The sequence below is a fragment of the Callithrix jacchus genome, chromosome 17, assembly GCF_049354715.1.
Source record: "Callithrix jacchus isolate 240 chromosome 17, calJac240_pri, whole genome shotgun sequence".
Classification (NCBI taxonomy): Eukaryota; Metazoa; Chordata; class Mammalia; order Primates; family Cebidae; genus Callithrix; species Callithrix jacchus.
The window spans coordinates 70,501,267-70,528,823 of NC_133518.1; the positions used below are offsets into that span (position 1 = coordinate 70,501,267).

General features: G+C 45.4%; 1 protein-coding gene across 5 annotated transcripts in view; it reads left to right on the forward strand.

The window, feature by feature from the left end:
• CMTM8 (CKLF like MARVEL transmembrane domain containing 8) overlaps window positions 1-27,557 on the forward strand; it is a 149,107-nt gene that overhangs the window by 48,796 nt on the left and 72,754 nt on the right. The gene's annotated exons all lie outside the window — the stretch shown is intronic.

The following is a 27,557-nucleotide window of genomic DNA, read 5'->3' on the forward strand; positions in this document are numbered from 1 at the left end:
AGGGTTGTGTGACGTTCCCATGTTGCATTATGTGTTCGTACCAGGTCTGAGTTTCCATGGATGGGGGCCTCCTGCCTTTCTCACCAGGTTTTACTTGGGAAGAGCAGTGCCTAATTAAACCACAAAGGGAAAACCAGGGCTGCGGACTGTAATTGTTGCTGATGATGCTCGAGCCAGTAGAGGGCAGCAGAGCCGTCCACCGTGACCTCCACATTTTCATTGTTAATAAGGCAGCCCGGGGATGCCTTCTCCACTCCTTCCCCACGTATTTGCTCTCATAAGACAGTTGTTTCTCTGGAAAGTTTGTGGTCTAGCCATTGAACTGAGAGAAAAAAAATCCCCTTAGGTTATGTTGGTGCAAAAAGATGATTTTAGAAAAATTGCCCTGTGTTCGAAGAAAGATGACATCATTTTCTCACCTTGAATGTACACAGTCTGGGGTATCTAAACCTTTTTTCTTTTTTTGAGATGGAGTTTCACTCTCATTGCCCAGGCTGGAGGGCAGTGACGTGATCTTGGCTCACTACAACTGCCACCTCCTGGGTTCAAGCGATTCTCCTGCCTCAGCCTCCTGAGTAGCTGGGATTACAGGCACCTGCCACCACGTCCAGCTAAATTTTGCATTTTTAGTAGAGACGAGGTTTCACCACGTTGGCCAGGCTGGTCTCCAACTCCTGATCTATCCGCCTCGGCCTCCCAAAGTGCTGGGATTACAGGCGTGAGCCACTGTGCCCCGCTTATACCTAAACTTTTGATGAGACCATTCTTATCTATGAACCGGCATTTGTGACTAAAGCTCACCTCGGGGATTACAGTGGCAGCCTCACACAGAGAATGCTGTGGCTAGCGGCAGCCACGTTCAGGTGGCGCAGATACTCCAGGCTGCTTTGCCTGTCTGAAACCCCAGCAAAGTCATCATGGCATCTTGTGCAAAACATTGATGGTGAAACATAACGATTTCTTCTATTGTTCACCAGCCTCATTTAGAGGAAAGTTAATTACCAGCTTGTGGAAGTTAAGGAAAAATAAAGTTCTGAAACTCAGGGGGATTTGGCAGTTTAAAATAAAGGTCTGTGGGTGGGAAAATAAGGTTTGTGTGCAGGAAGGATTTGGGAAAATGGGCTGGGTACTAATTTAAGGACTTGAGAAGTATTTATGAGGAAACCCTGGGTAAGAATAACATTTTTAAAACTGCAGATGATAAGAAAGTCAAGGACCAAGGTCAAGAAGTCCGGCTTGTATTCCTCAGCTGGTTTCGTGGTCGTTAGCAGCATTCATTGCTCCTAACAAAAGCTGTCTAATTTCCTAACTAAAAACTTTTTTTTTTTTTTTTTTTTTTTTTTTTGAGCTGGAGCCTCACTCTGTTGCCCAGGCTGCAGTGCAGTGGCACAGTCTAGGCTCACTGCAACCTCCGCCTCTCGAGTTCAAGCGATTCTCCTGCCTCAGCCTCCCCAGTAGCTGGGACTACAGGGTCGCACCATCATGCCTGGCTAATTTTTGTATTTTCAGTAGAGACAGGGTTTCACTATGTTGGCCAGGGTGGTCTCGAACTCCTGACCTCAAGCAATCCACCGGCCTCAGCTCAGCTTCTGGGCTCAAGTGATCCTCCCACCTCAGCCTCCCAAAGAGTTGGAATTATAGACAGGAACCACTGTGCCCAGCCCAGATTGCTGCTTCAAATTCCTCTCAGGATTGCACCTCAAAGAGTCCTGTTGTATTTTCATAGAAAACAGCCCATGGGCCTAGAGCCTGTGTTGTTATACAGGGTGAGGTGAGAAAAGTTCAAGGTACGATTTCAGAATTTTTCTTCCTTCTACTCCTTCTTTTGGAGAAGAATTTAAAAGGGAGCATTGGTTTGAGTCAATGAAAATACTGGCTTACTCTGTATTTTGTAAACTTGTTGGAGGACTTGGTTGAACCACAGAAATGCCAAGATTCTATTTAGCTGAGCTGTCTCTACACCAGAGACCAACTTCCCTTTTACAGGAATCATTGATTCAAGAGGAAAATATAAATCCGTTTAGGTCATTTTTAAGAAAAATTGCTCTCTTACTTTTGTGGTTACATAGTAGGTGTTTATATACATGGGGTACTTGAGATGTTTTGATACAGAAATGCAGTGTGTAGTAATCACATCTTGGAAAATGAGGTATCTGTTCCCTCATGCATTTATCTTTTGAGTTACAAACAATCCAGTTATACTCTTATTTTTAAATTTACAATTCAATTATTATTGACTATAGTCGTCAATAAAAATTTACCTGAAACTTGGAAAAAGATTCAAGAAGATGACTGAGTACCTACTTATTTATTGATTGATTTATTGAGATGGAGTCTCACTCTTGTCATCCAGGCTAGAGTTCAGTGGCATGATCTTGGGTCACTGGAACCTCTGCCTCAGCCTCCTGAGTAGCTGGGATTACAGGCACCCACCACTACGCCCAGCTGATTTTTGTACTTTCGGTGGAGATGGGGTTTTGCCATGTTGGCCAGGATGGTCTCGAACTCCTGACCTCGGGTGATCTGCCCACTTCAGCCTCCCAAAGTGATCTGCCCACCTCGGCCTCTCAAAGCTGGGATTGCAGGCGTGAGCCACTGCGCCCAGCCCTGAATACCCTTTTAATATCCTGCTAGTACATTGTCTGACAAACTCAGCAAAGATCGTCTGATATTCTAGGGAAAAACATAGCAATATTTTTCTGCAGATGGCCAGATAGTAAATACTTTGCGCTTTGTAAGCCAAAATATGTACTGTCTGTAGCTACTTAACTCTGCCATTATAGCATGAAAGCAGTCATGGGTAACACATAAGTGAATGGATGCAGCCGCTGTGGGTGCTGAAAGGGCTGATGCCTTTCTTCTCTATCAGGAAGGTCGTGGCCAGCATCTCTATAGCAAAAAGGTTAACAGACAAAAGCAAAGCACATTCCTTTGATCATAGTTTTACGTGACACGGGTGTCTTTAGATCGAAGACCCAAAGATACAGGGGAAGCTATCCATTTTTATGCTTAAGTTTGATGACGAATAGATAGCTGTGTGGAACTGTGCTTGGACCAAAAGGGTGTGCTCTAATGCTAACAGGCTGAGGGGGGTACCCAGCAAGGGCTGTCTGTTCAGATTCTTCTTGGACTCTCTGCAGCATAATTTCCTTCCAGGTATGGGGCAGGACCCTTTCTGGAATGGGGGTCTTATGACCTACAACCAAACAACATAGGTCCGATTATTTCTTTATGACCAATTCATAGAAAAGTAGGGGAAATGTTTAGATTTTATGGCTGGCTTTGGGGAAAAGGGTTTTGGTTTCCATGGTCTTCCTTGGGGAAGAGGGATTCTAGTATCTGTGGCTTGCCTTTTTGGGGAGAACGGGGGAATGAGGCTGAGAGACAGGAGGGCAGGATAAGGTCAGAGAGAAAATTTGCCTCTGAGCCCTTACTTGAGGGTATTGTTTTCTGAGCCCTGACACTGTTCCAATAAAACTTTATTTATAGACACTGAAATTTGAATTTCATAGCATTTACACGTTTCAGTTTATGTTATAAAATATTCTTTTAATTTTTTTCAACCATTTAAAAATAAAAAATCATCTTCACTTGCAAGTCTTACAAAAACAAATGGCTGAGATTAATAAATTGCAAATGATTATTGTCCAATTAAGATGGGAAGGATTTCCTCAGGCAGAAGGGGCCTCGGGGTACTGCTAGGTGCCCGGTGGGACCTTCCCTAGGTTTGCTTCTGAGTTTCCAGTCTTACTTCAGCACCCATCTTTCCACAGGTTTGTTACCCTACTTGGGTTTTGCACCCTCCCGCTTTGAGCCGGCTTTGCCATCAAAGTCTGCTTAGGTTGACAGACTCATCAAGTTACAGAATCTTCGGCATATGCATACTCTACATGAGTCAAGAGCTGATGTTTTTTTTTAAAAAAAATTATTCTTTGACAGCATATATATGTAAAACAACATGAGACATTTTAAACAACGATACATAAATTTCTGTCCTTTTGTTTTTAAAATTAGAAACAGGGCAATTATATAATCCTTCAGTATATGGGCAGGATTCCACCTTATCTTTCCCTCCTACCAGTGGTGCAGAGAGTGGTCCAGGGAGGACGGTGGAGGAAGAGGAGCAGCAGAGACACAGCCCTTGGAAGGAGTCCTCTGCCTGGATGGACTTGATGAAGCTGCAGTGTGGCTACCCCGGCATCAGTGGTGACACCACTGGAGATTCTTGAAATCTCCTACAGTTTTCCACAAATGATTTTGGTTTCCATCCCGCAGTTCTTATCACTGATACTGAACAAAAGAAAAGAACAAAATCGTATTTTTCAGATGGCGTTAGTGTGAAAGGTCAGGCAATGTCAGAGAACATTGGACTCCGTGTCAAGAGGTTTCAGTTTCAAGTGTGTGGCTACCCAGCCATGTGACATTGGGTAAATCACAGTACTTTTGTTTTTGCATGTGTAAAATGACGATGAAACAAGGCTCCCAAAAGGCGATTGGCCCCCTGACAAAGCGGAGACAGTGGTGAGACAGATGGAAGCAGAAAAGGAGGAATCGGCGGCCCTTTTAAATGTAGAAGTACACTTGTGGGTGCTCGAAGTTCCCTGGGGTTTGGTTTTGTTTTGTTTTTTGTTTTTTGAGACAGAGTCTCTGTTGCCCAGGCTGGAGTGCAGTGGCGTGATCTCGGCTCACTGCAGCCTTCGCCTCTGGGGTTCAAGCAATTCTCCTGCCTCAGCTTCCTGAGTAGCTGGGACTACAGGCACGTGCCACCACATCTGGCTAATTTTTGTATTTTTAGTAGATACTGGTTTTACCATGTTGGCCAGAATGGTCTTGATCTCCTAACCTAGTGATCCACCCACCACGACCTCCCAAAGTGCTGGGATTACAGGCATGAGCCACCACACCCGGCCATTCCCTGGATTTCTAAACCCAGAGAATAGATTAGAGCGAATTTCACAAGGCATGGGTTTTTTTCACCTATTTGAGGAGGTGAGGGATCTGTTGAGAACAGAAGAAAGCTAAGGTCCCTCCCCTTGGAAACCTCTGCGCATACACACCAAGTTTTGTCCGTAACTTCAGGATCTGTTAAGACCCATGGCATGAAGAGATTGACTTGCAGAATTTGAACAAAGGAACCCTGGGGCATTAGATGTCAAACCTTGTTGTCTTTGGAGAGAGACCTGGGCGCACACTTAAATACCCAGGTGGCCCCTTTTCATTTTATTAAACCACTTTTGTGTCTTTAACCCCCAGCCCTGAAAATCACATGCCGGATTGCGCAGTGTTCTCCCATTCTTCAGCAAATCATTTTCCATCACTATTACACAGACTCTAAATTGAACGTCCAAATTGTACAAGTCTAGGTGCCAAAACAAATATAGGTCACAAATAAGTAAGATTTTGTTTTAAAAGATCTTTGTCTTATTCTAAGTTGCTGATAGTTACTGCTTGCTGGGAAAGAGGCCTTTCCTGGCGAGATGTCTCAATATTCTCTTGACAGCAGTTGTGTTAACAGGCTACAAAGATTACTTTAATGCTGTGGTTGGAATTCTTTCATATGTGCATAAATCTTCAAGCCCATTATATCAGTGAGAAATTTCTGGTATTTTTGAGAACTCTGATGCATCAAAACATCTGAGTTCAGCTTGTTCTTAATGTGGGACAGGGTCAAACATGGCGGATTAGATTCAGGTGTTCCATTTTTGTTTTATGCTTCCAAACACTTAGAAGTAAATTGGGTCACTTACCTTCTGATTTGAGGCAGGAAATAGTATTTGGCTCTTCTATTTTTTTTTTTTTTCATATGTTGCATTTCTGAAACATTCTGTCTTGGTTACACGTTGATGGCAACCTAGCTTCCCCGACCCATGTGTAATTTTGAAAAAATTCAAATCTGTAGGAAAATAGAACAATAAGCTCTTAAGTTTTGTAGACTCCCTCACTTACATTTGCCAGTCCACATCTTGTTGCATCTGCTTTCTCTGTGTGAATGTGTGTGCTGTTATTTTTGTAGCGGTTGGTGTTAAATCACTGAGAACTTGCACTCTCTAGGTATTTCGGTATGTATTTCCCCAAAATTGTTAACTATTATTTAATTCAATTCATTGTAATACCCTCATCACACTCAAGGAATGTAGCGTCAGTTCACTAATATGCGATGCAGTCCATATTCGAGTTCTCTGCATTGTCCCGAGAATGCCCTTTACCTCAGCCTTTTGTTGGAGGAACCAGTCAAACACCAACAGATTCCATTTAGTTGTCATGTTTCTTTCCTCAACTTTCATCTAGAAAAAACCCCAGCCTGTTAGGCCGTTTGGGTTAGAGCAGGTGCTGCTGGCAGGTAGCCGGTTGTGATCGCATGATAATTGGTTGTCCCCAAATCAATGTTGCTAAGTTTGGTCACTTAGTTACAGTAGCATCTCATCTGCCAGGTCTTGTAAAAGGGACCCTATTCTCATTTAAAAGTCTGGGTGTTGGCAGGGGGTTGAGGATGGGGGGCCTATTCTGAGACAAGGAGAATGTCCCCCCAGCAGCCCTGCCTTCTCTGATCGTGTCATTTACTGATGTTTTTCTCAGCTGAACTTTGATTTGTAGTTGGGGGTGGCATGGGGGACAGGAGAAGTATGAAGGAAATGTCTTCCCTCAGATCTTTGTAGAACCCTTTCCATTGCTCCTTTATTTGTCTAGTCACAAGAAATGAATGATGTGAGTGCTCTGTATTTTCGGGATTGTGATATTCAGTCTATCTGAACAAAAGAAGCTGAGTTTACTTCTGTCTCTCCATAGAGAAACCTCCGAGGCAAATGTTTGTCTGGAGTTAGTAGCCTGCAATGATTACCGAAGGTCAGGATGAGGTTATTAAAATGCCCGGCGTTTGCCCTGGAGGCACACACCAGATCAATGAGGCAGAATTCTTTCAGCCTGGTTACTCGCTGGCTTTTCGTGTTTCAGTTAATAGTACAGTGTAGGAACATCCCCTTCTGCAGCATAACAGAAACCAGCAGCATACACCATTGACTTAAGGAGACAAATTTAAACTTTGTAAATAAAAGGTTTGACTAAGGCTTAGGAGGAGGAATCTTTCTGCATAGATGAGAAAACTCAAGTGAATTTTGTATTTAATCTTTCCCCGTAGGGTAGTGAACTAAAACATTAGTTTTGGGCTAGTGGGTGAGAACCATCTCTTTTTTTTTTTTTTTGAGACGGAGTTTCACTGTTTTACCCAGGCTGGAGTGCCATGGCACTATCTCGGCTCACCGCAACCTCCGCCTTCTGGGTTCAAGCAATTCTCCTGCCTCAGCCTCCCAAGTAGCTGGGATTACAGGCGCGCACCACCATGCCCAGCTAATTTTTTTGTATTTTTAGTAGAGACAGGGTTTCACCTTGTTGACCAGGATGGTCTCGATCTCTTGACCTCGTGATCCACCCGCCTTGGCCTCCCAAAGTGCTGGGATTTCAGGCTTGAGCCACCGCGCCCGGCCCAAACCATCTCTTTAAGACGAATATTTTGGCAATCTAAATCCCCCTTGCGCAGCATTAGGTAGAGAGTGACGTAATTCTTAATCTCAAACATTTTTGTTTCAAACATATTAATTGTTTCTACAAAGCCATCTTCAAATTGTGGCTTTATGGGTTCAAGCGGCTAAGGCAGTGGTTCTCAGAGTGCAGTTTTCTTCCCTGAGGAACATTTGGTAACGACTGGAGGCATTTTTGATTGTCACAACTGGAAGGGTGATACTGGCATCAGGTACAAAATGCCACTGATGTCAAGGGTGGAAAACTGCTTTACGGGATAGGAAAGTTACCTTATTGACACGTTTGCAGTATAGGTGATACTAGGTGTTCCAAAAAATGAAGCCCTGGACCCTGCCTTCAAAGCTGGTTAGGTCACAGATGCTGACAGTCACAAAACTTTGGTAGATACACTTCTTATTCAGCTACAAGCCTTAATGATCTGAGAGAAGATGGCATGGCAGGCTGTAAACAGGAGCTCCGTTTGGGCTGGAGCTTACCAGATGAGTAGGTATTACTCAGTGTGGAGTGTTGAGAAATCCCGCTCTTCAGTTTGTATGGCATTGTCATCAGTCCTTGGGGGTCTCTTATTGTTTCCTCATTTTCCTCCACGCCATTGGCAATCATATTCATGGGTTAAACGTAATAGAAATCCTTAATTTTGCATGTTTTTAAAAAATAAATGTGGCCAGACATGGTGGCTCAGCCTGTAATCCCAGCACTTTGGGAGGCTGAAGGGAGTGGATCACCTGAGGTCAGGAATTCGAGACCAGTCTGGCCAACATGGTGAAACCCCGTCTCTACTAAAAATACAAAAATTAGCTAGGCATGGTGTCAGGCACCTGGAATCCCAGCTACTTGGGAGGCTAGGCAGGAGAATTGCTTGGACCTGGGAGGCGGAAATCACGGTGAGCTGATATTGTGCCCCACTGCGCTCCAGCCTGAGTGACAAACTCTTCAAAAAAAAAAAAAAGTATGGGAGGCCGAGGTGGGTGGATCACGAGGTCAAGAGATCGAGACCATCCTGGTCAACATGGTGAAACCCCGTCTCTATTAAAAATACAAAAAATTAGCTGGGCATGGTGGCGTGTGCCTGTAATCCCAGCTACTCAGGAGGCTGAGGCAGGAGAATTGCCTGAACCCAGGAGGTGGAGGTTGCAGTGAGCCGAGATCGTGCCATTGCACTCCAGCCTGGGTAACAAGAGTGAAACTCCGTCTCAAAAAAAAAAAAAAAAAAAAAAATATATATATATATATATATATATATATATATATATAATTGACCGTATAACTTATGTAAATGGAATTGTGTTAAGATATCTCATCAGTTCATTTTCAAGTAACCCAATGCTATTAAAATGGATTCATATTGCTACGGACCCACTTATTCTGTTGCTTTGAATTGCTTCATGGTTCTCCTTGGAGAGTGTAGCAGTTAGTATGCTTTGTGATAAACCATCCCAAAACTCTGTGACTTAAAACCACGGCCACTCCTTCATGAGACTGTGGGGTTGCTTGAGTGCTCTGGCTGATTTGCATCTGAGTCTGCTGATGTCAGCTGGTGTCACCCGTCCCTCTGTGATCTGCTGGGACTGCATGATTTCAGGGGACCATGGCACATTGTTGTCATCCTTCCTCAGTTTGGCCCAAGCTTGGTCACCTGATGGCAACGTTGTGTTGGGGTTCAGGGGAGCCCCCTCAGTTCCCCTGAGAGGACGTTTCTCTAGGTCTACCACTTCCCCAAGAATTGGGTGAAGAGACCACGGCACAGCACGCTCATAAAAGCAAATGCCAGACTCAAAAGTGTTTGTAGAAAATAATTTATTTAGGTGGAGAAAGAAAAAGGAGATGAAGAGAGAAGGAAACCGCTGACTCTTACCCTGAGTGAGAGAAAGAAAAGCTGCTCTCGAACCGAGTAAGAAGGGTTCCTAGAGGGGAAACCAGAGGAGGAAAGCCGCTTCCACACTGAGTGGAAGGGAACAGAGAGAGATGGAGTCTAGAGGGGAAGACAGGCTTCCACGAGAGTGTATGGAAGGGGGCTCCGGACGGGAAATCCAGGAGAGAGAAAGATGGCTTCAAGAGGGTGGAAGGGGGTCCAAACATGGAGTCCGAAGGGGTGTGGAAGAAGGGGACTTTTAACCTGGGAGGACCCCCACCTTCTCTAAGACCCAGGCCAGTGAAAGGAGTTCCTTAGAACTCCCGCTGGAGTGATTGACTTTTGGTTCTTCCCCCGAGGGGTGAAAATTAAAACAGAGACTATTAAATCTCCCGGATGGAGAGAGAAGGGAGAGGGGCACGGTGCTGGGAAGTTCCTGCCCTTAAAACTACACCCCCTGTGGACCCAGAAAGAGAACACATTCCCTCATCAAGGCCAGAAATCCACGGCAGGGGAACCGTGCAAGGCCCATACTTGGAACTTGAACACAGGCATTTCTGCCACATTCTGTTGGCTAAACCAAGGCACGAGTCCAATCCAGATCCAAAGTTTGGGGAAACAGACTCTACCTCTTAATGGGAGGAGCTGAAAAGTTACATTGCAGAGGGATTGTTATTGGGAGGTTAGTCAGAGCCGTCGATTAGTCAGAGTGTGCATCCACCATCTTTTACCTATTCACCCTTCCAGTGACGGAAGCCAATGTTGATTCCAGCTCTGGAGTCTGTGATAAACATCTTTGTACATGTCACCTTTTGGAGCTGTTTGAGAACTGGGAGCTATATTCTCAGGAGCAAGATTGCTGAGGCAAATGGTTACATCATCTGGAATGTCTGCAGGAACAGCAGATGAGACGGGGACTTCCTTGTTGAGAAGCTGGGACCTGGTGCTGAGGGTAGCGGGCAACCTTGGGCTTTAGGCAGGGTTAATGCATTTAGACTCATGTTTTAGAGGGATTATCTTAGCAATAGTGTGAGGGTTGGAAGAGACTGATACTACATTAGTCCTTGGGTGCCTCATTGGAAGCTGACTTAGGCCAGCTGAGAGCCTGAATTAAGGTCATAAAAATGGAGAGAAGAGGGTGGGCACGGTGGCTCACACTTGTAATCCCAGCACTTTGGGAGGCCAAGTTGGGTGGATCACCTGGTCAGTAGTTCGAGACCACCCTGGCCAACATGGTGAAACCCCGTCTCTACCAAAAATACAAAAGTTAGCCAGGTGTGGTGGCAGATGCCTGTAATCCCAGCTACTCAGGAGGCTGAGGCAGGAGAATTGCTTGAAACCAAAGGCAGAGGTTGCGGTGAGCTGAGATCGCACCATTGCACTCTAGCCTGGGCAACAACAGCAAAACTTCATCTCCAAAAAAAAAAGGAAAAAAAAGGAGAAAAGAGGGAAAATCAACCCGACCTGGTGGCTAACTGGATGGGGGGAAAGCAGAAGTCTAGGATGACTTCGTGGTTTCTGTCTTGGGTAGGTGGGGAGATGGTGTTGGCACGAGTTGCTGGGAATGAGGGAGAAAGAACAGACCTGGGGGAGATGATGAGTAAGTTTTTTTGGGGCAGTGTCGAGTATAGGAGATTGTGGAGTAGAAAGGCAGAGATGTCCAGAGAGCATGTCTGCATATGTAGGTGCATAGCTTGAAAAGAAGCTGAGGTTAAAGATGAAGATGTGGGAATTGCCTGTCAATGGGAGGAGGTGACAGCTAGGGGTGGGTTTGTCTGAGGCAGTGGTTCTCAAATTTTATCTGCACCAGAATCACCTGGAAGGTTGTAAAATCAGAGCTCACCAGGCCCCACTCCCTGAGTTTCTGGTTGAGTGGATCTGGAGTAGAATTTGCATTTTGCATAAGCTTCCAGGTGATGCTGGTCTGGGACCACACTTTGATAGCCAGTCTGGGGCAAAAACACAAATGGAGAAGGCCCTGGCAGAGTGTGTTCAAGGAGCGGGCAAAGGGAAATAGTTAACAAAGGCATTTGAGAGAGTCGAGGCTCTGAGAAGCTAAGAGAATATTGAGATACCCAGTTAAGACCATTTTTTTAGAGACTCAATTCAAAGGGAGAAGAGAGCAGAAAATAGAAGACCCCACAGGGTGTCAAGGATTTTTCCTTACCATTTAATTGTTATCGTAAAAGACTTAAGCATCCTTTTAGGTTCAAAGAGTCACACCCCCTTCAGACTCTACCCCACTCCTTGAGTCTTATTTAGGGAGGAAGAGACATTCAGACTAAATAGTCATCCTTTCCACAGCATCAGAAAACACAAAAGCAGATTCATGTCTACAGTGTGAGGAATGTTAGTGATATATTGTGAAAAAAAAAAAATCAAGTTACAGAGTAATACATTGAGTTGTCTTTTTTTTTTTTTTTTTGAGATGGAATCTTGCTCTGTCTCCAGGCTGGAGTGCAGTGGTGCAATCTTGGTTCACTGCAACTTCCGCCTCCCAGGTCAAGCAGTTCTCCTACCTCAGCCTCCCAAGTAGCTGGGACTACAGGCGCACGCCACCATGCTCAGCTGATTTTTGTATTTTTAGTAAAGGCGGGGTTTCACCATATTGGCCAGGATGCTCTTGACCTCTTGACCTTGTGATCCGCCCAACTTGGCCTCCCAAAGTGCTGGGATTATAGCCATGAGCCTCCTCGCCCCGCCCTTGTGTTGTCTTTATAGGAAAAAACAATTATGTAAACTCCGCCTCCCTATGGATGCATGCTTATGCTTAACAGAAAAAAGAAAACAGATTAGCAGGGAACTCTTTAGCACACACCTAAGCATTTCCACTCCAGTTTCTTCTCCAGAACTTAGCTGCTTGGATGGGACAGTGGAGACTGCGGTAGAGCTGGAAAGGGCACTGGCATGAGGAGATTGGGGCTCTGTCTTGGTTCATGACATCAGCATGACTTCACCTCTCTGTGTCTCAGTTTCTCTATCTGTAAAATGGGGCTAATTGTGGTACCTACCTCGGACTCATGATCTGGTTTAAATAAGAATACATGGAAAGCCCCTTAGAACCCGGCCAGGTAGTGTGAGGTACTCAAAATAGACATTATTTGCTCTCAGTGTATTTTAACATGGGTTGATAGACACCATGACGCTTAGTGGATTTTAGTATTTATTATCCATTAGATCCTATGGTGTAATTGTTACATGAAAATACGGTGGTAACACCTCCAGGAACCTAAGGTTCAAAACTCTTTTATTTGGGGTCACAGCAACCCCACAAGTTAGAGCTGCTCCTTCCTGTGCTGGAAAGTCATCGTGGCAACTCTGCTGCCCATGACTGGAAGGGATCAGCCCGTCTTCAGACAGCCACTGTCTCTGAGGTTATGGCATTACGAGGTTAGGAGAATCAGGAGGTTTAAACGGTCACTGGATGTTTCTTAGAGCTGGAGAGAGCTGGGTTCCTGGGGAGCCCTGAGTCTGGGTCATACGTATACATGTGTACCAAGTTGCTCATTTCCAGACAAGCATCCTTAACACGCTCACTGCTGGTTCAGAGAAATGGGGAGTGAGACAGAGCTTTGTCTGGGCCTCTCTGGACTTGGTGCTTCAGCAAGACCAGCTGATTTGGGTTTAAACTTGGAGGGGCTCAAGCATGCCTGAGCTCTCAACCAACTTAACAATTTTTTTTTTTCTTGAGACAGAGTCTAGCTCTGTCGCCCAAGCTGGAGTGCAGTGATGCCATCTCAGCTCACTGCAACCTCCACCTCCCGGGTTCAAGTGATTCTCATGTCTCAATCTCCTGAGTAGCTGGGATTACAGGCATGCACCACCACACCCAGCTAATTTTTGTATTTTTAATAGAGACAGCATTTTGCCATGTTGGCCAGGCTGGTCTCAATCTCCTGACCTCAGGTGATGCTCCCTCCTCAGCCTCCCAAATACTGGGATTGCAGGTATGAGCCACCGCGCCTGGCCAACCAATTTTTTTCTTATTCCCCCATGCTGGCCTCGTGTCCACGTGGTGTTCCAGACTTACAACATCCGGGCGTCTCTTTTCCTCAAAGGCCAGCCATGCGTTACTAACTCCGCTATTCTAATTGAATTTGTGGTCCATCAGAAGTCCGGAACAGATGTTCATATCCTGTGCTAGCGCTGTCTGTGTTCTCAGGGTTTCTGATTTTCCAAGTTACCATAGGGAATAGGAGCTCTATGCAGGGAAGCCCCCTCGTACTGCGGGCATCCTGAGCTTGTGATAGGAATGTCTGTTCACTCTCCCAGGCGTTGGGTGACTGAGTTCAGTCACCCTCAACCTTGCCTGGTCCGCCCTGCTTTCTGCAGGACCATTTGAGCTTCTCACAGGCAGTCTTTATTTTCACAGCTCAGTTTTTAGAAAAGAAGAAGCAAATTAAGGACATCTCAAAATGAGACTAAGTGAACACAGGAATCCATCCGTTCTGGTTTTTACTGTTTTCACGTGTGTGGAAAGGAGTAGTGGAACTGTCGACAATTTTTTGAATTTTGTGGGTTTTCTTCAGTAAAGGGAATTTATCAAGGCTAAAGTGTGGCTTTGAAATTAGGTACTCAGCTGTGGGGGCAGATTTGGGAAATGGCTCTCAGAAGGAAGTTCCCATCAGAACCGGCGTGGCAGAATTCTAGAGCAAAGGGATTTGGCTGGCACTGTCAGGCTGCAGCTTGAATCTTACAGTTCAGCTATGTTTTTGCTCCAAGAAAAAAAAAATACACCTGAGCTGAAGATACACTGTCTGGAGACACTTTAGAAATCTCCCATCCAGTAAATAACATCTTAATGGGAGGCCTTGTCCTTGCCAATGAGGAGTGCCAAGGAAGAAATGAGTTAAAGTAAACTAGGTCGGACTTGAAAATAGCCGTTTACTACTTTCTCCTAGGGTTCTTTTCCTGCAGCGCAAGGAAGAAATCATACTGCGAGGCTCAATGCAGCAATCACGTGTGCTGCTTCCTCCCAGGAACCTGAGAATGTCTCGTCAGGATTATCCTTATGGTCAGCTATGGGCTCACGCTTTTGAGTGGTGGCTGGTGTGACTCTGAATGTCTAAACAAACTAGGAAATACTCTGACTTGGTTTATGGGATTGGTTTGCATTCTCATGTTACACAAGTATAAAGAATTGTGAATTGTAGAAAGTTGCAAGAAAACCTAGAAATTTGGAAATATACAAGGTTGGGAAAAATGCTAACACCTATGCTACTATAATTTTTGCTTTTCGTTCTGGACATTTTTAGAGCATATGCTTAATATTTCAACAAATAACAATGATTTGTAATAAAGACAAGGTAAACAGTTGGGCCTGTCTTTTAACAAGTGAATGAATAAACAGTTGTGGCATAGCCAACAATGGGACACTGCACAGCAATGTAAATTACTAATGAACAGATCCTGGATGAATTTTAGACATTGTGTTGAATCAGAAGCCAGACACAAAAGAGTCTAAATATACTCTTTTCTTTTGGAAATAGATGCTCGGTGCTGCAAATTAAAAATGAGACAAAGGATCTTTCAGCAACGCAATTTTTATTTCCTGGACTGCAGGAAGGGGACCCTCGCTAGCCATCCTGCCGCAAGAGTACAACGAACAAAGGAAAACACACAAATTTATCCCTTGTGCATTGGGGGTCGTTCTTACTGCTGTGTCTGACCTCCGTTGGCTGGAGCCAGACCTCACAATCTAAACTAAAACCCTACTGGCTAACAACTTAAAACGTTTCTAAACTGGTAAAAGCAATGGAGAGCTGGGACATGCCTGTGAGCACGTCCAGCACAGATATCTTCGTTAAAGTACAAGGACACAGAGTGTACGACATGCCTGTAAGCACGGCATGTCTAACAGCTACATAGGATAGGGCTTAACAAAGTTATTAGCACACTTACCCTTTAACAAGAAAGGAAACTTTGAAAGGAAGCTTTTCTACTTCCCACAAGACGATATTGGGGGTGGTCAGCAAACCACAGCCTACAGGCCAAATCCGGCCCATGACATGTTTTTGTGTGGCCCGCAAGCTAAGAATGACTTTTATATTATTTAACAGTTGCAGAAAAATTAGAACAAGAATACCATTTTGCAGTTTGTAAAAATTACATAAAATTCAAATTTCAGTGTCTACAGCTAGAGTTTTATGGGAATACAGCCGTTCATTTGTGAACTCTCTATGGCTGCCTCTCTGCGTCAAGGACAGAGTTATTGTGACAGACCGTATGGCTGCAAAGCTGAAAATACGTACCGTCTGGCAGGACTTCGCTCCTTCTGGAGGCTCCAGGAGAGAATGGGTTCCCTTGTCTCTCCAGCTGCCTTGCCGGACTCATGGCTGCTTGTTTGTTCCATCTTCAAAGTCATCTTCAAACCTGACTCTTTTGACTCTGTTTTTCACCCATATGGCCCCCTGTGACTATCAGACCCATCCCAGTAACCCAGGAGAACTTCTTCACTTTAAGATTCTTTTTTTTTTTTTTTTTGAGACGGAGTTTCGCTCTTGTTACCCAGGCTGGAGTGCAATGGCGCAATCTCGGCTCACCGCAACCTCTGCCTCCTGGGTTCAGGCAATTCTGCCTCAGCCTCCTGAGTAGCTGGGATTACAGGCACGCACCACCATGCCCAGCTAATTTTTTGTATTTTTAGTAGAGGCGGGGTTTCACCATGTTGACCAGGATGGTCTCGATCTCTTGACCTCGTGATCCACCCGCCTCGGCCTCCCAAAGTACTGGGATTACAGGTGTGAGCCACCAGGCCTGGCCAATTTAAAGTTCTTAATTGCATGTGCAACATCCTCTTTGCCACGTAAATGACCAACTCCTGTTTCCTCTCTAGTGTTCATAATCAGCCCACTTCCATGGCCACGTGTGTGGTTCTTTTTCCCACACCAATCAATTCTCTACCAGCTGGATGTCCTATAAATCAACTCGTTTCTGACACTAACTGGAGTTAGCAGAGATCCCACAGGCTGAAGTCTCAGTCCAACAAGACTGTCCCCACCCACTTCAGATGCCAACTGCCAGTAGTAGGTCCTGTTGACCTAAAAGAAGAAACTGAGGCAAATTAATATACATAGAGAATTGGTTTGGGATAAGTTGATGACCGCAACCGGAAGCACTGGGACGTCCTCTGGAAAACAAGAGAGGCTTCAGCTTTTAAAGAAAAAAGCAGAGCCAGGCACGGTGGCTCACGCCTGTAATCCCAGCACTTTGGGAGGCTGAGGCGGGCACACCACCTGAAGTCAGGAGTTTGAGACCAGCCTGGCCAACGTGGTGAAACCCCCTCTCTACTAAAAATACAAAAAAATTAGCTGGGCATGGTGGTGGGCGTCTGTAATCCCAGCTACTTGGGAGGCTGAGGCAGGAGACGCGCTTAAACCCAGGAAGCAGAGGTTGCAGTGATCCAAAATCACACCACTGCACTCCAGCCTGGGCGACAATGAGCAACACACTCTGTCTTAAAAAGAAAAGAAAAGAAAAAGGATGACTCAGAGAAGGGGCAATTATAAAAACTGTTTTTCAAGAATTCTCATTGGTTTACAGAAGTAACATTGATGAGTGATTGGCTATACATTGTTGAATTATAGGGTATGTGTTACGGGGTCCAGCGTATGGCATGTTACGTTAATTTTTTAGCTATTTGTGGCATCCGTCGGTCTAGAGCCCTCATAGCAAGCGACTCAGAAATGATTACTTAGCTCAAGGGCAAAGGGGTAGGATGTGAGCCCTGAAATGAAATCTCTCATTTCAGTGCCTTTCTAGGCGTGATCATTTTTTTATAGCGGCCCACGTTCCTCAGATAAGAAGTTTCTTTTCTTCCTCAGTCCCCAGGTTACCCACAATTTCTGTCTGACTTGGCGACAAATTGGAAGTTCCTGTGACCCCACCTCAGGTTTGATCACTTCCTAGAACAGCTCACAGAACTCAGAAAACACATTTATTGTACAGGATATTATAAAGGATACAAATGAACAGCCAGAGGCAGAGGCACCCAGGGCAAGGGATGTGGGCAGGGGCGTGGAGCAGGAGCTCTGCCCCAAGGAGCTGGGAGTCACTGCCCTCCTGCCCTGTGAACATGTTCTTGCTCACCAACCTGGAAGCTCTGCAGACTTGTCCTTTGAGGTTCTTATGGAGGCTGCGTGACAGGCACACTAGATTAAATCACTGGCTGTTGGCGATCAACTCAGTCTGCAGTCCCTCTTCTCTACCCAGAAGTTGGGATGTCGGGCTGAAGGGTGTAACCCCTGATCACCAGTTTGTGCCCCCGGCTACCAGCTCCCCCATCCTGTGGTGGTGATCTAGCGGCTTTCCAGAAATCATCTTATTAACATAAACGCAGGTGTGGTTGAAAGGGGCTTGTTACCAAATAACAAGACCATTTTTCACCTTTATGGATCCAGAGCTGTTCCAGGAACCGAGGACAAAAGACCAAATCTTATAATAAAAGATACTCCTTTTGCTCTAATTACTTAGGAAATTATAAGGGTTTTAGAAGCTATAAGCCAAGAACCATGGATGAAAACCAAAATGTATATATGTCTTATTAGATCACAATATCACACCATGTAAGGTAACGTATTCATAGGTTCTGAGCATCAGGACATGGACATCTCTGGAAGGCCATTATCCTGCGTAGCACTGATACAGACGGGGCAGCCAACTATCCCCTCTCACCGCCCGTCAAACCCCACCTTAAGCCTGAAACAGCCTGAAAGCTGCAAAACCAGACTGCTGGTCCAGAATGAAGCCCACTCTTTCCCAGCTGATTCTTTCTGAATAATGCCCACCTGAGCACTGGGAAGACAGTGAGGCCTTGGAAAGTTGACGCCATTTGCAGCAGGGAGGAGCCTGGCCTCTCTGTTCCTGTGTGGTGAGCTGGGATTCAGTCAGTGAGGTGGAGAACCTGTTAGTAGGACCCCATCTCACTTCGCTGAGTTCTTTTTCTTTTTCCTTTTCACCCAGTAAATTCCACTCCTCACCCTTCTATGTGTCCACCAGCCTGATCTTTCCTGGTTGTGTGACAAGAACCCATTCCTTTTTTCTGTAACAGCACAATGAATCATTCTTCCTCCCACTCTTCTCTCTTCACCTGGTCTTTTAAAGGAGTGCTCAGCAAAGAGTATCAGTAACCTGTAACTTGTTAAACACAGATTCATAAGCACTAAACCCCCAGAGATTCTGACCCAGTAGTTCTGGTATGGGTCCCAAATGTCTGCATTTTTAACAATTTCTCCAATAGATCTGGACGCTGGGCCAGGCTTGGTGGTTTATATCTATAATCCCAGCACTTTGGGAGGCCGAGGTGGGCACATTGCTTGAGCTCAGGAGTTCAAGACCAGCCTGGGCAACTGGCAAAACTTCTTTACTAAAAATACCAAAAAACTAGCCAGGTATGGTGGCATGAGCCTGTAGTCACAGCTGCTTAGGAGGCTGAGGTGGAAGAATTGCTTGAGCCTGGGGGGTTGAGGCTACAGTGAGCCATGATCACACCATTGCACTCAAGCCTGGGTGACAGCGAGACCCTGTCTCAGAAAAAAAGATTTGGATGGCAGTAGTCTAAGCATCACACTTTAAAAGGAAGATGACTCAGTCTCAGAGAAGCTGCTGAGGCTGGTTGCTAGAGAGGGTTCTACAGGACCTGTTTCTCATCTTGGAGGCTGGCACAGCTGCAGTAGCGGTCACACCCTACAAAAGTAAAGCATCATTACTTTGTTCTCTGTCAACCATTGGGCCCTCTGGAGAAAGGGGAATGGTGTGAGTTAAGAAAAAGGCAATCTTGTTCTGTGGTTACACCACGTGAGAGCAAATGTTGGGGGTGTCAGGGCTGTGGGGGCTGACTGTGGTCCCAGAGGATTTGCTGGTGAGTGCTAAACTCCTGACCAGTGGCTGCTCTGCAGACACTGAGGGAGGGTTGATGTGAGTTCCTATTTCTAGAGGAGGCAGACCTTCAGAGACCAGGGGTGTGAAGGCAGGTCCTGGTGGGGAGAGGGTGGGTAGGCAGAATAAGCCAGAAATTTTATCTTTTTTTTTTTCTTGAGACAAAGTCTTACTCTGTTGGCCAGGCTGGAGTGCAATGGTGTGATCCCAGCTCACTGCAACCTCCGCTTCCCGGGTTCAAGCAATTCTCACACCTCAGCCTCCCAAGTAGCTAGGATTATAGTTGCATGCCACCACACCTGGCTAATTTTTGTGTTTTTAGAAAGACAGGAGGGCCAGGCACGGTGGCTCAAGCCTGTAATCCCAGCACTTTGGGAGGCCGAGGCGGGTGGATCACGAGGTCAAGAGATTGAGACCATCCTGGTCAACATGGTGAAACCCGTCTCTACTAAAAATACAAAAAATTAGCTGGGCATGGTGGCGCGTGCCTATAATCCCAGTTACTCAGGAGGCTGAGGCAGGAGAATTGCCTGAACCCAGGAGGCGGAGGTTGCAGTGAGCCGAGATCGTGCCATTGCACTCCAGCCTGGGTAACAAGAGCGAAATTCCATCTCAAAAAAAAAAAAGACAGGGTTTTACTATGTTGGCCAGGCTAGTCTCAAACTCCTGGGCTCAAGGGATACACCTGCCTCACCCTCCCAAAGTTCTTGGATTACAGGCATGAGCCAACACACCTGGTCCAGAAATGGTATCTTAATATCTTAATATGCCTTTCTTTCTTTCCATTATTGGTAAGGAAGAAGAATTTTGTAGGGTGGGCTGGAGGGGCTCCAATTGAGGTCTTGTTGATGGAGATATTGATAGCCTTTTACACAGATCTTTATTTTTGTGTTCTAGTGAACATAGTTGAAAACTTAGCGCCAAAAAAATATTCCCATCACAGTCGTCCCTGTTTTTCTGTTCATACTCCCTGACTTTTGAGTGCCCCAGTGGACATTTGGTCATGAGTTCAGTGGTGAACTAAGTGCTATGGGGAGACACAGGGAGCTAAGCCACAGTTTTGGCTTTCAAAGACTTTGCAGTTCAAGGAAGAGATGTGGACACTGAAGCACGAAATGGCAGGATGAACCAAGTGCTAGAATAGAGGCATCACTGGCCAGGTGCTCAGCGAAGGCGTCCGCAATGGGATGCCATGGAAGAGATTAAAAGCAGAAGAGATTCCATGGCCCAGCAAGGTTGGAAGGCCAGGTTAAACATAGTTAATGTTGTGCTATGTGACTTCTTGCTTTCATACGCCACGTTTCCAAGAGATGGCTTGAGTCTAGCTTTTCCCAGATTTGACCATGAACCTTTGCTTCATAAAATATTTCTGAGAATGGCAGGGCGCAGTGGCTTAAGCCTGTAATTTCAGCACTTTGGGAGGCCAAGGCGGGTGGATCACCAGGTCAAGAGATCGAGACCATCCTGGTCAACATGGTGAAACCCTGTCTCTACTAAAAATACAAAAAATTAGCTGGGCATGGTGGTAATCCCAGCTACTCAGGAGGCTGAGGCAGGAGAATTGCCTGAACCCAGGAGGCGGAGGTTGCGGTGAGCCGAGATCACACCATTGCACTCCAGCCTGGGTAACAAGAGCGAAACTCCGCCCCCCCCAAAAAAAAAAAAAAATTTCTGAGAACATGCTTTGGAAAAGGTAATTTATGGAGCAGATGGCACATTTTGTGGCGGCTTGTGTAGTATTAAATCCCAACTCCTAAACTATCTGTAGTTGACAACCTATACTTTCTTTCTTTCAAGAAACTCAAATGCTTCTCCCTCCCTCTCTCTTTTTGTAATGAATTGGATCTATTTTGAGAGACTCTCAACACGCCTTGAAATAACTAGACATCCTCTGGGAAGTTGAAAATCACCGTGATCTAAAATGTTACTCCATCTTTTCTGTGATTCCACCTTTTTACTTTCTCAAGTCCGTTCACCAGTTGAGCAGATTTGATGACGTTTTGGCCATTGTCTTAAAAAAAATTCCCCTGAGAATAATTCTGACTTTTCCAGATGCCTGTTGTTTACACGTTGTGTCCCTTGACAGATGGGCAACTTTTTCAGAGCAGCTTAGTAAAAGGTTGACAGAAGGCATGACAAGAATGCAGCCTTTATTGTTCAAAGGTTTGTGGCTAAATGTATGTGGCCTGATGGAGATGTTGAATCAACTGTTGAGCTCTATGCTACCTGAATATGAAATGAAAGCTGCACATAAAAGTTCCTGCTTGCTTGTTTGAAGATTTTTCCCCCCAAAACAGCTGCAGTTTCCACTGAAACTCCACGTTTATTCAGGGGAAATCATATTTGGGAGTGAGATGGGAAGGTGAGTTGAATGACTTGAGTTGAAAGCTAAATTTTTCAGAGAAATTTTTAGAAACCAGTTATTATGTGGCAGGATTAGATCCCTGACTGTTAAGTCCAGACTTGAAAGTCAATTTGTCAATGTAGTAGATATCTTCCCATGATAGGGGGATTTCTTTGTTGTTTGTTTGTTTTGTTTTATTTTGTTTTTGAGATGAAGTCTTGTTCTGTTACCAGGCTGGAGTGCAGTGGTGCAATCTCGGCTCACTGCAACCTCTGCCTTACGAGTTTAAGTGATTCTCCTGCCTCAGCCTCCTGAGTAGGTGGGATTACAGGTGCCCGCCACCACACCCAGCTGATTTTTGTATTTTTAGTTGAGACAGGGTTTGACCATGTTGGCCAGGATGGTCTCGACTCCTTAACCTCATGATCCACCCATCTCAGCCTCCCAAAGTGCTGGCATTACAGGCGTGAGCCACCGCGCCCAGCCGGAGGATATTTTTGTATATGATTTGTTCCTAAAAATTCAAGACAAGCTAGTGTTAGGAAATTGAATGCTAGACTTACATATCACTTGAAGAGAACTGAATATTGGAATTGTCTTGGTATCTTCATTTCGAACACTTCAGAGAGCTCTGCACAGATAGGCAGTCAAGAGAAAGGGTTAAGTGCATCTGAAATCTGCTTGTCACTCACAAGCTGTGGGACCTGGAACAGGGACGCATGTCTGGCTGCTTTCCTTATCTGAAATCACAGTTGGTAACAGGATTGACCTCAAGGCCGGGCTAGGATTAAGTCTGTCAATACATGGAAAGGGCTCAGAGCTGCCCGGACCACAGGGATCTTTCAGTAAATGTTAGTTCTTTTTTTTTTAATGTAAGTACTTAAAACATAGATTAAACAGTAAGTATGGACAATTGTGATTACTTTTCTAAAGTAAATTCCTCATATTTACCTCGGTCTGTCTTACTTGAAATGACATTTAGTAGGAAAATAAGCATTAATGTTGGAAGAAGGGCTTACTGCTAAAGGGAAGGAGGTAGGTGGTCATGAGTGTGGATTTTATTTTTGAATTCTCACATTGTTGGTGGGAAAAGAAATTGGTGTGACCTTTATGAAAGCCACTTTAACAACAGCCATCACAATGATGAATGCAGGTGCCCTTTGACCTAGTAGTTACAGTTCTCTGTAAACTCAGCCTGAGGTGAACCTGAACACATACAAAGCGCCTGCACCTATACAGGTGACACTCCGCAGCACTGTTTGCAATAGGAGGAGACTGGAAACAAGCAAAATGCCCACCAGTAGGGAACTAGTGGAGACACTGTCATCCCCGGGAATACCAACTATGTAGCAGTTTAAAAAGAAGTAAGAATGTGGGTTGGGCACGGTGACTCATGCCCGTAATCCCAGCACTTTGGGAGGCTGAGGTGGGCAGATCACTAGGTCAAGAGATCGAGACCCTCCTGGGCAACATAGTGAAACCCCGTCTCTACTAAAAATATATAAATTAGCTGGGTGTGATGGTGCATGCCTGTAGTCTCAGCTACTTGGGAGGCTGAGGCAGGAGAATCGCTTGAACCTGGGAGGCGGAGGTTGCAGTGAGTCGAGATTGCGCCACTGCACTCCAGCCTGGCAACAGAATGAGACAGCATCTCAACAAAAAAAAAAAAAAAACAAGAATGCATTCTAAGTGCTTAGAAAAGATCTCCCAAATGCAAATGTGTTAAAATCAGGAAAGCAACTGATGGGATGCTGATGGCGGGAGGGGGCGGGGTGGGGGCAGCCGTTAATGATAACTTTGAGAAGATACACAAGGAACCTGGGCAGGAAAAGCCATGGCAAGGAAGACCCCAAACGGTGATTCCAGGGACAAAGAGACTTCTCCCTGTCTAACCTCTTATACTTGTCCATTTTTTAACCCTGTCAATGCGTTATCTATTTGAAAAATTAAAATGATAGGAAGGAATTCGGCCCCACCCTTCCTCCTCTTACGAAGACGTCTGCAGCAAGCTGTAGCCCTGTTTGCAGTGCTGAGACCCTGGGAGTTTCTTTGTGTTTAGGTCTCAGGAATGGCGGGTTTCATTTTTATCTTATTGTGAGAAATCTGAAACTGTGCACAATAAAATCCCATCTGCCCACCACTCAGCTTTAGTCATTATTAATTTATGGTCAGTATTGTTTCATCTGTCCCTACCTAATTCTTTTTCCAGCAGGATTTTAAATGAAATTCTAGATGGCATAACAGTCCATCCATAAATATTTTCATAGGTAGCCCTAAAAGATAGGAATTTTCATTAATTTTTTTTGAAAATATTAATTTTAAAATATTTTTTTGAGACAAAGTCTCATTCTTGTCTCTCAGACTAGAATGCAATGGCATAATCTCATCTCACTGCAACCTCTGCCTCCCAGGTTCAAGCGATTCTCCTGCCTCAGACTCCCAGAAGCTGGATTACAGGCACCTGCCACCATGCCTGGCTAATTTTTGTATTTTTAGTGGAGATGGGGTTTCACCATGTTGGCCAAGCTGGTCTGGAACTCCTGACCTCAGGTGATCTGCCCACCTGGGCCTCCCAAAGTGCTTGGATAACAGGCATGAACCACTGCACCCGGCCTTAAATATAAATTTTTGAGTTGAGCTTAACTTCTCTCCTTCTCCTCCTCCTCCCCTCCCTCTGTCCCTGTGCCCCACACCCCTGCACAATACTATCATACTTGAAAATTTGTCCTGCTAGGTTTTTTTTAAAAACATGAATCCTCAGTGCATACTTTTAAAGGTTTCTCCACTTCTGTCACTTTACCTTGCTTTTTAGATGCTCTTTAGAGAATTACTTCCAGCATTTCCTACGTGTTAAGTGGTCCTTTTTAACTGCACGGTCTAGTGGCTTTCATCCTGTGAACATGTAATTAACAATATTATCACTGGCATCAGCAGTTCCACTTTTCCATCTTCCACTCACTTTCATAGACTAAGAAGGGTAAAAGGCAACAAAATATTCAGCTATTTGTGCACACTGGCCCTGCTGTGAAGACAGGCATGGCAGAACTGTCAAAACAGCCCTTGAGGAAACAACCCTTGGAAGTACTGGTTTGTCAGTGCATGTCAGGATGCTTCACATAAAAGGCTTCGGGTGTTGCAATCAGTACTGTGCCAAAAGGGAACTTCAGATTTGAGGCCCGCGTGTATTTTCTCACATAGGTATGCTCTGCTCCATGCGCTTGTAGGAGAGGCAGCACGAACAAAACTTGTGTTTCTTCTATCTAGAGACTTGGTGATTCTAAGATCTAAAAATCTAAATGACCCCTTTCCTGGGCCACTCCCCCAGCTCCTGAACAAGCTTCCCTTGTGCATTCGAAAGCATATTTGGTTTAAGAGAAATAAAAACATGTGCCCACACAAAAACTGTATACAAGTGTCTTTTGCAGTGTAATTCACAGTAGCCAAAATGTGGAAACAATTCAAATGCCCATCAGCTGATGAATCTATAAACAAAACATGGTATACCAAACAGTGGAATATTGTTTAGTCATTAAAAAGATTGAAGCAGCCAGGCACCGTGGCTCATGCCTGTAATCCCAGCACTGTGGGAGGCTGATGCGGGTGGATCACAGGGTTAGGGGTTTGAGACCAGCCTGGCCAACGCAGTGAAACCCCGTCTCTATTAAAAATAGTACAATAAATTAGCTGGGCTTGGTGGTGGGCACCTGTAATCCCAGCTACTTGGGAGGCTGAGGCAGGAGAATCACTTGAACAGGGAGGCGGAGGTTGCCCAGGAGACAGTGCAAGACTCCGTCTCAAAAAAAAAAACAGATTGAAGCACTGTTACATGCCACAACGTGGAGGAACCTTGACAACTTTAAGCCGTATGCAAGAAGTCGGGCACAAAAGGCTGTATCTCATATGATTCCAGGATGAAGGAAACCATAGAGACCGCAGATCAGTGGTTACCTTGGCCTGAGGCTGGTAGAGGTGGGAGGGAATGGGGAACAGCTGCGAATGGGGAAGAGGCTTCCTTAGGGTGATAAAAATGCTCTAAAGTTGATTGTGATGATGGCTGAACAATTCTATGAATATACTAAAATCTATTGTATGCTTGAGGTAATTGAATTTATGGTATATGAATTATATCTCAATAAGGCTGTTATGTAGCAAATAGGATTTACACTGATGCCTCAAGATATGCCTGTAGGTCTTCACTGGCATTACTTTTTTCTTTTTTTTTTTTTTGGAGTTGGGGTGCAGTGCAGCACCAGGGTCGGGGGGGTCTGCTGGGTAATATAAGGGAGGAGGAAAACTGGTTTCCTTTCGTCTTTAAAAACTCTTAGTTTCTCTCCTGAAAAATTACTCATGAAACAGTGGTGACTTGGTTTCCTTCTTTGATCTTATTTTCCTTCCAGTTGTTTGAGTTACTCTAACAGATAATAAAGTAATTCCTTCCTTCTCTACCCACTCCCCTCAGACTTAATGTAAAGCATCTTTGTACTTCACAGGCAACAGTCGATGACTTTCCTTTCTCTGGAGTTTTCCCTGGGTCAGAAATTGCTTTGGTCTTCAAAAAACAGTGTTGGTACCAGCTAAAGACAGGCCCTTTTATTTAGAGGACCCGTCAAGCAGACAGGGCTTAAAAATGACACCCAAGTCAGCGGGTGTTTTCCTAGGGCGGAGCGGCGGGACTGGCGTTGTTTCCCAGGGAAACGTGACGCTGGTAAACAACGCTGGGGATTAGATGAGGCTCGGGTCATACACGGGCTTTTTCACTTGAAAAGCTGTTGAATGTAAAAAACCACGGTGGGAGAGGGGCAAGAACACATTCACCCAAGTGTGCATGTGCGATGGGGGCCGGAGTGTGCATGTGCGATGGGGACCTGGGTGTGCATGTGCGTTGGGGGCCCAGGGTGCACGTGGCTCCCTGGTGCCTCAGTGGAGCCTTGTGAGGAGGAGGGAGGGCAGGCCCAACCTTTTCAGTGCCATGTGGTGCTGAGGAGGAGTGTGCCCTCCTGAGTGGGAGCCCCCTACCTTAGGAACCCCTAGACTCCGTTTGCTGTGAAGGGAAATTGCGACCATAATCTGCTAAGTCAGGAGTTGGCAAACTACAGCCTGGGGACCAGATCAGACCTGCTGCTTGTTTTTATAATTTTTTTTTTAAGTCAGAGTCTTACTCCATCCCCCAGGCTGGAGTGCAGTGGTGCAATCATGGATCACTGCAGCCCTGACTTCCCTGGCTCAAGCAATCCTCCCACCTCAGCCTCCCAAGTGGCTGGGACTACAGGTGTATGCCACCACACCTGGTAATTGTTTTCTATTTTTTTGTAGAGACAGGGTCTCACGATGTTGCCCAGGCTGGTCATAAAATCCTGAGTTTACCAGGCATGGTGGCTCACACCTGTAATCCCAGCACTTTGGGAGGTCGAGGCGGGCAGATCACCTGAAGTCAGGAGTTTGAGACCAGCCTGATCAACATGGAGAAACCCCGTCTCTATTAAAAATACAAAGTTAGCTGGGCATGGTGGCAAATGCCTATATAATCCCAGCTACTTGGGAAGCTAAGGCAGGAGAATTGCTGGAACCCGGGGGGGGGGGAGGTCGCAGTGAGCCGAGATCATGCCATTGCACTCCAGACTGGGCAACAAGAGCAAAACTCCATCCAAAAACAAACAAAAATCCTGAGTTCAAGTAATCCATCCACCTTGGCCTCCCGAGGTGCTGGGATTACGGGCGTGAGCCACAGCCCCCAGCCCCCGATTTTGGAAGTCTCTGTTCAAACACAGCCACGCCCATTTGTTTACATGTTGTCCGCTTTCCAGCCTCAACAGCAGAGATGGGTTAGCAGCACTGTCTGTCCTAATGCTAACCATTCACTATCTGGCCCTGTCTAGAGAAAGTGTGCTGACTTCAGTGCTAAGTGATGGAATTCCCTTCCCGCGGGAGTCCTGGAAGCGGCCTTTGTTG